A 9,499-nucleotide genomic window follows, 5' to 3' on the forward strand; every position below is an offset into this window, starting at 1 on the left:
TCTGCGGCTCACACAGTGCCTGGCACATAGATGTTACTCCATATATATGTATTATAGACACTATGACCTGGGAGAAAGAGATCGTCATCTCAATCCGTGACTTTTTTTTTTTTTTTTAATCCATGACTTTCGGGATCCCTGGGTGGCGCAGCGGTTTAGCGCCTGCCTTTGGCCCAGGGCGCGATCCTGTAGACCCGGGATCGAATCCCACGTCGGGCTCCCGGTGCATGGAGCCTGCTTCTCCCTCTGCCTGTGTCTCTGCCTCTCTCTCTCTCTGTGACTATCATAAATTAAAAAAAAAAAAAAAGAAGTTTAATCCATGACTTTCTTGTCATGGTCTCCGTTAGATATCATGATACTTTGGTTTCTGTTTCTGAGTGTCCAATAAATTACAATGTTTGTGAGTATAATGAAAATCCCAGTTTTTCTTTGTTTTGGCTTACGATATACCTGTTGCTTGAAAACAAAGGGAACATAACTAGAGAAAAATGTGTATAAAGAAAATAGATGGTTAGGTAAACAAAGAAGGGAAAGACCAAAGATTTAGGAAAGTAGAAATTGCATCATGTGAAATAATAGAGATGTTCAGTTCACTCATTGCTACATGGTTAAAATGAGTGTAATTATTATTCCTATGCTACTGTCATAGCAAACTTCTATTTTGACCAGCAGTTAAAGCATATCCTTTAATAGCACACTATTTTTAATAAATGGTGGCATTCAAATTAAAGAATGGTGTAGATTTTCTTCATTGATTTTTTTTTTCCCAAAGAGGGAGAGGTAGAAGAATTAGCAATGCCAGAAATAAGTGGAAAAAAGTTACAAGAAATGATGTTTATTAGAAAGCTCACTTGGGTGACTGGCATGCCCATAAGAACCTCCTGACTGAGGAAAATAATGGTTTAAAAACCTCTTCAACCTATCTGCCCCAATGCAAATTTCTATTATAAAAACATTTTTTAAAGATTTTATTTATTTATTCATGAGACACACAGAAAGAAGCAGAGACACAGGCAGAGGGAGAAGCAGGCTCCATGCAGGGAGCCTGACGTGAGACTCGATCCCGGAACCCCAGGATCACACCCTGGGCCAAAGGCAGACGCTCAACCACTGCACCACTCAGGTGCCCTGCAAATTTCTGTTATACTTTATAAATTCATTTAGATATAAATTATAAATAATAACAAATCATAAATGAGGGTGGCAGACAGGGAACAAACAGGTTTATGTCTAGCACTTGGAAGAAGAGGTTGGCTAGAACACTTTAAGCTAGGAGATGCCACACCATTGCTTTTCTTGAAATCATGCTTTGTAGGTAACAGATGGCACCAAATCAATAGCTGATTAGAGAACAGCACTTGGCATTCTATCTTGTGGGTGGGAGGAAAAGGGTGTTTAAATTTTAAGAAAAAAAAAAAAACATAGCTCATAAGCAAGATGGGCATACAAAGACTAGAAGAATGCTAAGGGAAAGAGTCACTTTCTTTCCATTTGATGTCCCGAAAGGCAGTGAGCAGAACTTGGTTTGTCACAGCTCAAGTCAAAATGACAATTTCAGATGGGCTTCTTTCCTTAGAACTTTTTGCTTACTTTCAAGTTATCGGTCCTCCTAGGGACACATTCCTTCCTTCCTTGGGTAAATCTACAAGGCCATTTCTTTACTGGACTTTGTATATGGAAAAACAATCAAGGGTTGAGATAATTGGTGCTCAAGCCCCATCAAGGGACCTTATTGTCATTTTACTGCCATCTTGTTATACTAGGTTATATGGCATCAGGGAAAAAAGTTTCATGATCTCTTCTCTGTCTTGGGTTATTCATCCTGAGTTCATGGAGAGCTGGTCTTTCAGGTGTGTTGTGCTGGTGCTACTGATACCTTTTGTCATTGCCAGATATTATATAGAGGAGAAAACATCCAGAAATAGTGATTGGTGGCCTGTGGATTTGTGTGTGTGTGTGTGTGTGAGAGAGAGAGACAGAGAAAGGATGAGTTACTGACAAGGATTCAGGTTAGTTGATACTAAGACTAAGTAAAATTCAGTAAAACCCAGGAGTTTATGGAAGACCTGGAGTTTATGGAGGTGTACACAGTGAGTTAGCACAGACTTCATAGAGAAAACATTCATTACCTCTGGAAAAAGGCAAAATCAGATTTGCAGCCTAAGAAACATGGCAGGCAGTGAGACATTTGTCTGTAAAAGTAGAAACGAGAGGGACGCCTGGGTGTTAATCTTACATGCAGAAGACCTGAATGGGAAATGTTTAGAATGAGTTACTGGAGCTGGTGGTCAAAATAGGGGTCTAGGACCAGGCCCCCTGAAGATCTTCAGCTTTCTTGGGGAACCCAGAACACGGTGTATCATTCTGGGGCTGAAACTTCTCTGCTTGTAGATCTTCTATTAATGACCTCAGTTATGAGATCTGAGCCCTGGAGTGAAGCGGGGTAATGGCAACTCCCTAAAAGTACCTGGAGTTTCATCTTCCCTGGGATAGGTTCTCAAGGTGAATTTAAAGTAAAATCCTCATACACTCAAGTTTAAGCAAAAGCAGTTTGGGATGTTTGTGTCAGTCAATTTGGACCATCTTGTCCTGCAGTAATAAATGGCCCCCAAATTTCAGCAGTTTAAACACCTGTTTCTTTTTCATGGTAGATGTTGACTCAATTTACTTGCAGGTTGATCCCATGAGTTTTCCCTCCTTCTGGGAACCAGACTGCAGGATCAGTCCTTTTCTGGTACATGCTATTGTTGTGGTAGGGGATCAGAGAGCCAGGGGGAAACCATCTGATGGCTCTGCAAATTCAGTCGTAAGAAGTTTCACCCCTGCTTATGTCCCACTGTCCAAAAAGCAAGTCACATGGCTAAGGTTGAAGATGATGACTGTGGGAAGTACATTGATTGCTTCCACTGGGAAAGACTCAGCCAGTCACAGGCACCGAGTAGGGGTGTAGGCACTATTATTGGGAGTTGCACAGAAGAACGGAGAATAAAAATAAAATCTTCAGCACAAATGGGATCCACCACACAATCTAGCACGACGTCCCTTTAGAAGGTGTCACATTGGCAATATGTGATATCTCAGAACAGAGTGAGGCAAGCTGCCTTCGTTCCTCCATATGCATACCTGATGAAGTAGTTCTATTTGGGGACGTGGAGCATGAGCCTTAACACAAGAATCACACTCACCTCTGGGAGAAGTGCACATTCTGCAGAGGCGGTTGGGAACTGGGACTAACTGAGTTGACATGAGAGTCACCTTCCCCACTTCACACAGACCCGGGGGGCAGGGGCGGGGGCCGGTAACCTCCGTTGGTTGGAACAGCAGCAGAAAACTTCCATGCAAATTTGTTTTTGGAATTTGTTTTTTCCACGTTGGATTTGTTTGTTTGTTTGTTTTTTCCCCTTTCTTCTCTCCCTTTTGGTGTCAACCCCGTATATTTGACTTGGCAAAAGTTGCATGTTTGTACGATGAGACCGCTGCAGTTGGGAGACTATGCAATTGTGTGTCCATATAGTGTCCGCTGTAGCATGTACTAGTCCTTCCTGGAGACCTGGAGAGCAAGAATGGCCTTTGCTGCATCCAATGGCTCAGTACATACTTGTGCAACGACACATTCTGCTCCGTGGTATAGCTCTGCGCTTCACAGCATCAACGCTATGGGGCGCCTGGGGGGCTCAGCTGCCCAAGACCCTTGTTTGATCCTCAGGTTCCTGGGATCCAGCCCTGCGCTCAGTGGGGTGTCTGCTTCTCTCCCCCCCCCCCCACTCAGGTGCTCTTTCTCCCTCTCTCCTTTCTCAAGTCTTAAAAAAAATAAAAAATAAAAATTATCAACTCTAGGACCAACTAATCAACTCTAGCTTCAGTTCTGAATTTACTACATACAATGTGTTCCTTAAACATTTTATGCCTCACTTTTCTCATCTTCATCTTCAAAATGGAGAAAATAGTCCTTATTATAAACGACTAATTAAGGGTGGAGTGAATATGTATGTATTAGAGTGCTTAGGTCCTGGTAAAAGCTCAACAAACACCAGACATTATTACTATGCTGGATCCAGGGGCTCTATGTCAGGTCCAAGTATCTAGACTGGTGCTCGGCACGTAGTAGCAATAAATATATAAGCCCCATTCTTGATCCAAGTTCTTGCTTCTCTATCTTACCATTTCTTAAGCCAGAAATGTGGGCCTCGTCTTTGAGACCTCCTTCTTGTTCTTCAGTTCCATCTATTTTCCTCTGTAAATAAGCATTTTATCCATTTCACTCCCACTAAATCGGTGCCCAGCGCGCTCACCTTTCTGGGCTAAGGAAATCTCTTCCGTGGCCTCCCTACCTCCACTCTTACCCAACAATCAACTCACGTAGCATGGAGAGAGGTTTCCTGAAAGACATAAATACTGTGATACCATTTCCTTGCTTAAAGCCCTCTGTGATCCCCTATCACTCCAGGAGCACAGTGGGAGCTCCTCAGTGTCACCAACAAGCCCTCTTGGTCTGGCCCCTCCCAGCCTCATTATTTTTTGTTTCTTTTTTACTTTGTTGAATCTCTATTGTTTGTTTTCAAAATCTCTTTCATTTTTGTTATTTTTTTTTTTTGGTCACTTTCATCTTTTGTTCTTGTTTTGCTTTTTGTCTTCTTTTTTTCTTCTTTTGACTTTTTAAATTTCTTTCCCTCCCAGCCTCGTGTCACGCTTTTCTTCGCCCTTGCTTTCTCCACCTCACAGTGATTTTTATTCCATGTCTCAAACTCTTTCTACTGCCTCTTTCTTCATGGGCTTCACACCCCATGTTCTCTATGTATGGCTGGATCATGGTTTTCCTTATCCTTTCCACCTGCCCCTCTATCAGCTGATTTTATTAATTTAGAAATTAAAAGTTGGCTCCTCAGAAAAACCTTCCTTCCTTGCCAGCTAAGATGCCCTTGTTTATTATTTTTACTTTTTAAAGATTTTATTTATTTATTCATGAGAGACAGAGAGACACAGGCAGAGGGAGAAGCAGGCTCCATGCAGGGAGCCTGATGTGGGACTCCATCCCGGGACCCTGGGGTCATGCCCTGAGCCCAAGGGAGACGCTCAACCTCTGAGCCACTCAGGCGTCCCAGGAAGTCCTTGTTTAACTCCATCAGATATTTCTTAGATTCTCTCCTCTAGTACTTATGCAAGAAATATGCATAGAAATAATTTTTGAAACTTCCTGAATATAGGAGTGTGGCTATTTTTTGCCATGACTTAAAATAGCTCCATGGGCTCAAGGAGGCCTTCAAAATCTATCTCCAAATCTTTCCCCTCTTGGATTTAAAGCTCTTCCAGGGACTCCCCAAAGAATCTGTCCTGAATACCACAGCCTCCTCAAAACAAATATTTACTGGACTCCCACATGTAAACTTGTATCATTATATTTATTTCAAAATGAATCTTTCAGCAGAGCAGTTTAAAGACAATTAAGACATAGTAGTCAGCACAAATAATTCCTAAATAGGCATTTTCTCCTCTCCTGATAGTGATTCCAAGCTCAGTTAACAGGAGACAAATTAAAACAGACTTAATACAATGGAATCACAGCCTCTCTCTCATGGGCTTGTCACCAGGTTACAAAAGAAATCATCTGGGTACATTCCAAACTGTCTAAGGAATTGAGTGGAAAGAGACCCTTGACTGAGGGTCTTTAGGTAGGTAGCTACGTTGCCCTCCTTTAAGCATGAGCATTAACTTTCTCATAGGCTTCTTGTGAGGTATGCATTTATATGGATCAATAAAAACGTGACTTATGAGCATTTTGTATCCCAGAGCAAGAGTCTCAGGTTCAAGAGCTAACAAAAACTTTTTAACAACACAGCCTGGAAACATAGTTCACAGCTCATGAATTATTGCTTAAACCCTCTCTCTCCACACTGCCCACCCCCTTATGTTGGTTTTTGATGAGCAGAAACATGAAGAAATATGGTTTTTCACTGTTCCTGAAAATATGGGAAACAGAGGTCCAAGTGGAATTCCTTCTCAACACAGAAATGGCAGCACTTCTGAACAAACTTTTTAACTTCTGAGAAATCACTATGTCCCAAGACGTGGCAGAGAACTGAAGATAAAACATACTAGAAAAATCACATCCTTAAGACCTGAAACTTCAAGTTCTCAAGTGGAGAACTTGACTGCAGGAAGGCTGACAAATAATCCTGTTGGGACACACCCCGTGGACACTTGGTGAAGAGGTTTCAAACTACATCGCCATTGTATATGAAAATTATCTCTCCCAATATTTGCTTCTTATGGTAAAAGACTCACAGCATATGCTCTTTTCCCCCTTAAACAAAATATTCCATTGATATACTTTCTAAGTAAGCAAGTCGAATGTTCTTGTAAAAGAAAGTGACTAAAGCCTGTGAAACCTTTAATTGGTGCTGAACTTCAAGCAGCTGTCTTTCTCCGGATAGGCTGGGCCCGGGAGGCCCTGACTAATGCGATGTTCCCGCTTCCTTCAACGCCACCTCCCCCACTCTTGTCTCTGGAGCTAAGATCTGCACGTTTCCCCCAAATTAGCTTCCTCTTTTAGAAACCAAATTGTGTGAGAGAAGCTTAGCTTTATTAGAATATAAATGCCCATTTTGTTTCCTGAGCTGACGTGTCCTGGATGAAGTACTAGTTCTCGAGTTTGTACCTGTAAGCAGATGTTGGACAGAGTTGAGCCCCGAAACCCAAAAGATTCCAGAAGTCTGGATGCTTATTGTCTTGTCACCCTCATCTTCACTGTAGAACCATCATAAGAAAAGACTTCCTAGTATGCGTGCATTTTCTCTGCATCTTGGCAGGCAAAAAAAAAAAATGCTTTTTAAATTATCATGTAAACCATGTTGTGGTTGTCTCTGAGCTATAAACCACAGTGATTTGGGAAAGGGTTTCATGTAATCATAGGATTTATTCCATCTTGGAATAAATGGGTTTGTTCCATCTTGCTTTTCTGGAGTGAGATTGTAATTTACTGTGCTAGGCTCATAAAGTTTCTCTTGCTTTAAAGTTCTTCAGCAAGCCAATTTAACCCCATAAGCCATAGGCTAAGGATCAGTAGTATCAGTTCCACCTGGAAACTTTTTAGAAATGCAGATTATCCGACCTCTAGAACCTGCAGGGGTGGGCTGCTTTGTGCTTTAACAAGTCTTCCAAGAGACTCTCCTATCTGCCTAAGTGTGGGATACGTGGAGTCGTACAACATGTCAGCTGTCCATGGTGCATAGTTAAGAGTGTGGACTGTGGCGTTGAGACAGCCTGAGTTCAAATCCTGGTTCGATGTCGGAGGCGCTAATGCTTTATGCACTGCCACAATGTCTGCTCTAATACGTCTTTTCTTTTTTGTTGAACTAACTAAAAGGGTCAATTCTTGGGCAACCTGGGTGGCTCAGCTGTTTAGCACCTGCCTTTGGCCCAGGGCCTGATCCTGAAGACCTGGGATTGAGTCCCACATGCAGGGAGCCTGCTTCTCCCTCTGCCTGTGTCTCTGCCTCTGTGTGTGTGTGTGTGTCTCTCATGAATAAATAAATAAAATCTTTAAAAAATAATAATAAAAGGGTCAATTCTCTCCTTTGCAAAATTTTTCTTAATAAGTTGCTGTGATCAAAAGCCAAGCCACTAGGAAAGTGGCATTGATATGTAATGTGTGCAGAAGTAACAGTTATTAATATATTCTTTGCTGAGATACACGTTGTATCTACTCGCTTTGCTCTTTTAGAAAATCATTTGAATACTTGGGATCTATCTTTGTTGTAAGCATGTATCTTGCAACGTAGTTGGAACTGGTTGGGACAAACCAGTTAAACCACTGCAATTGATAATCATGAGTTTTAGAGAATGACTTTATATATATATATATATATGCATATATATTCATGCTATGAGAGTATTTGTAAATTTATGACAGGCAGTGTGGTTTGGGAGAAAAAATAGAATTTTGACATAGTTTTGGTTAATTTGGTATACTAGCATTTGCATATTAATGTTTTTTACTTCTTCAAGTTTCATGTGGAAAAATGGAAATAAACATATCATCTATAACTTTGCCCACGCCATTAAAAAACAAACAAAACAACAGTATGTTAGTAGATCAAAGCAGAGTACTTTTAAGAGGAATCCCTTAAAAGAAAGAAATGAAGTTAGCCTTAAATAAATGAAGTTAGCCTGGTATGATTTGTTCTATTTTGTCACAAGCCACGAGCACTTTAACCACTAAAAAATTTTTGAGTCAGAACCACATAAATCCTGACTGTCGGTAGGTTATGTAATATTTGGATTATAAATACCAAGTATGCAGTGAAGGCATCTTTCTTTTCACTGATATTTCTCTAGCATTTAGCACAGTGTCTGGCACATACTGGAATTACAATATTTGTAATTGTTGAAAAAATATTTCAAATATTTGTTGAAAAATGAATGAAAAATCTATCCCTGTTTTCTTTTTAAAAATAGAAGATCATTGGGGCACCTGGGTGGCTCAGTGGTTGAGCATCTGCCTTTGGCTCAGGTCGTGACCCTGGCGTCCTGGGATCAAGTCCCTTATCAGGCTCCCCACAGGGAACCTGCTTCTCCCTCTGCCTGTGTCTCTGCCTCTCTCTGTGTCTCTCATGAATAAATAAATAAAATCTTTAAAAATAAATAAATAAAAATAGAAGATCATCATTTGCCAAATTCAAATTTCCTGCATTATTTTTGAACATTTGTCATATTTCAAGGGCATGCACACAAAAGTCTAGATAATAATAAGAACATCCATGGGCTTACCAACAAGATTATGAAATAAAACATTAAAAATCTTTTTGAAATTGAGCTAACTACTGTGTTGAATACAGGTTTTTTTTTGTTTGTTTGTTTTGTTTGTTTTTTGTTTTTTTTTTTATGATAGTCACAGAGAGAGAGAGAGAGAGGCAGAGACATAGGCAGAGGGTGAAGCAGGCTCCATGCACCGGGAGCCCGATGTGGGATTCGATCCCGGGTCTCCAGGATCGTGCCCTGGGCCAAAGGCAGGCGCTAAACCACTGCGCCACCCAGGGATCCCTTGAATACAGTTTTTAATCAAAATCATTTAAAAGATAGTTTTACTAAACATATAAACTTATTTTGCTTGATTTGATTATTTTTTAATTTCATATAACTGTTATCAAGTTATATAGCCCTCAAGCAATTTACTTTTGTTTTTACCCGCTTAACATTGTATCTGTGAGATTTATCTGTGTTTATAAGATAGCTCTATTTTATCAATTTTTACAGTTATTTGCTCTTCCATTGTATGTATGGGTAGTCCAAATGTATTTATGCTTCTGCTTTGAAATGTTGGACTCCATTTTTTTTTTTTTTTTTTTTTTTTGCTGTTATGAACCTGAAGAAACATTCTTGTCTATATATTCCGAGGGTAAATGTGTGAAGGTTCCATTAGGCACTTTCAAATTTATATTGCTAAATTCCTCTCCAAAGAAATTGCTTAAATCCATACTTCTATGAGCATAATATGAATGTC

This window comes from Nyctereutes procyonoides, unplaced genomic scaffold (assembly GCF_905146905.1).
Source record: "Nyctereutes procyonoides isolate TBG_1078 unplaced genomic scaffold, NYPRO_anot_genome, whole genome shotgun sequence".
Lineage (NCBI taxonomy): Eukaryota > Metazoa > Chordata > Mammalia > Carnivora > Canidae > Nyctereutes > Nyctereutes procyonoides.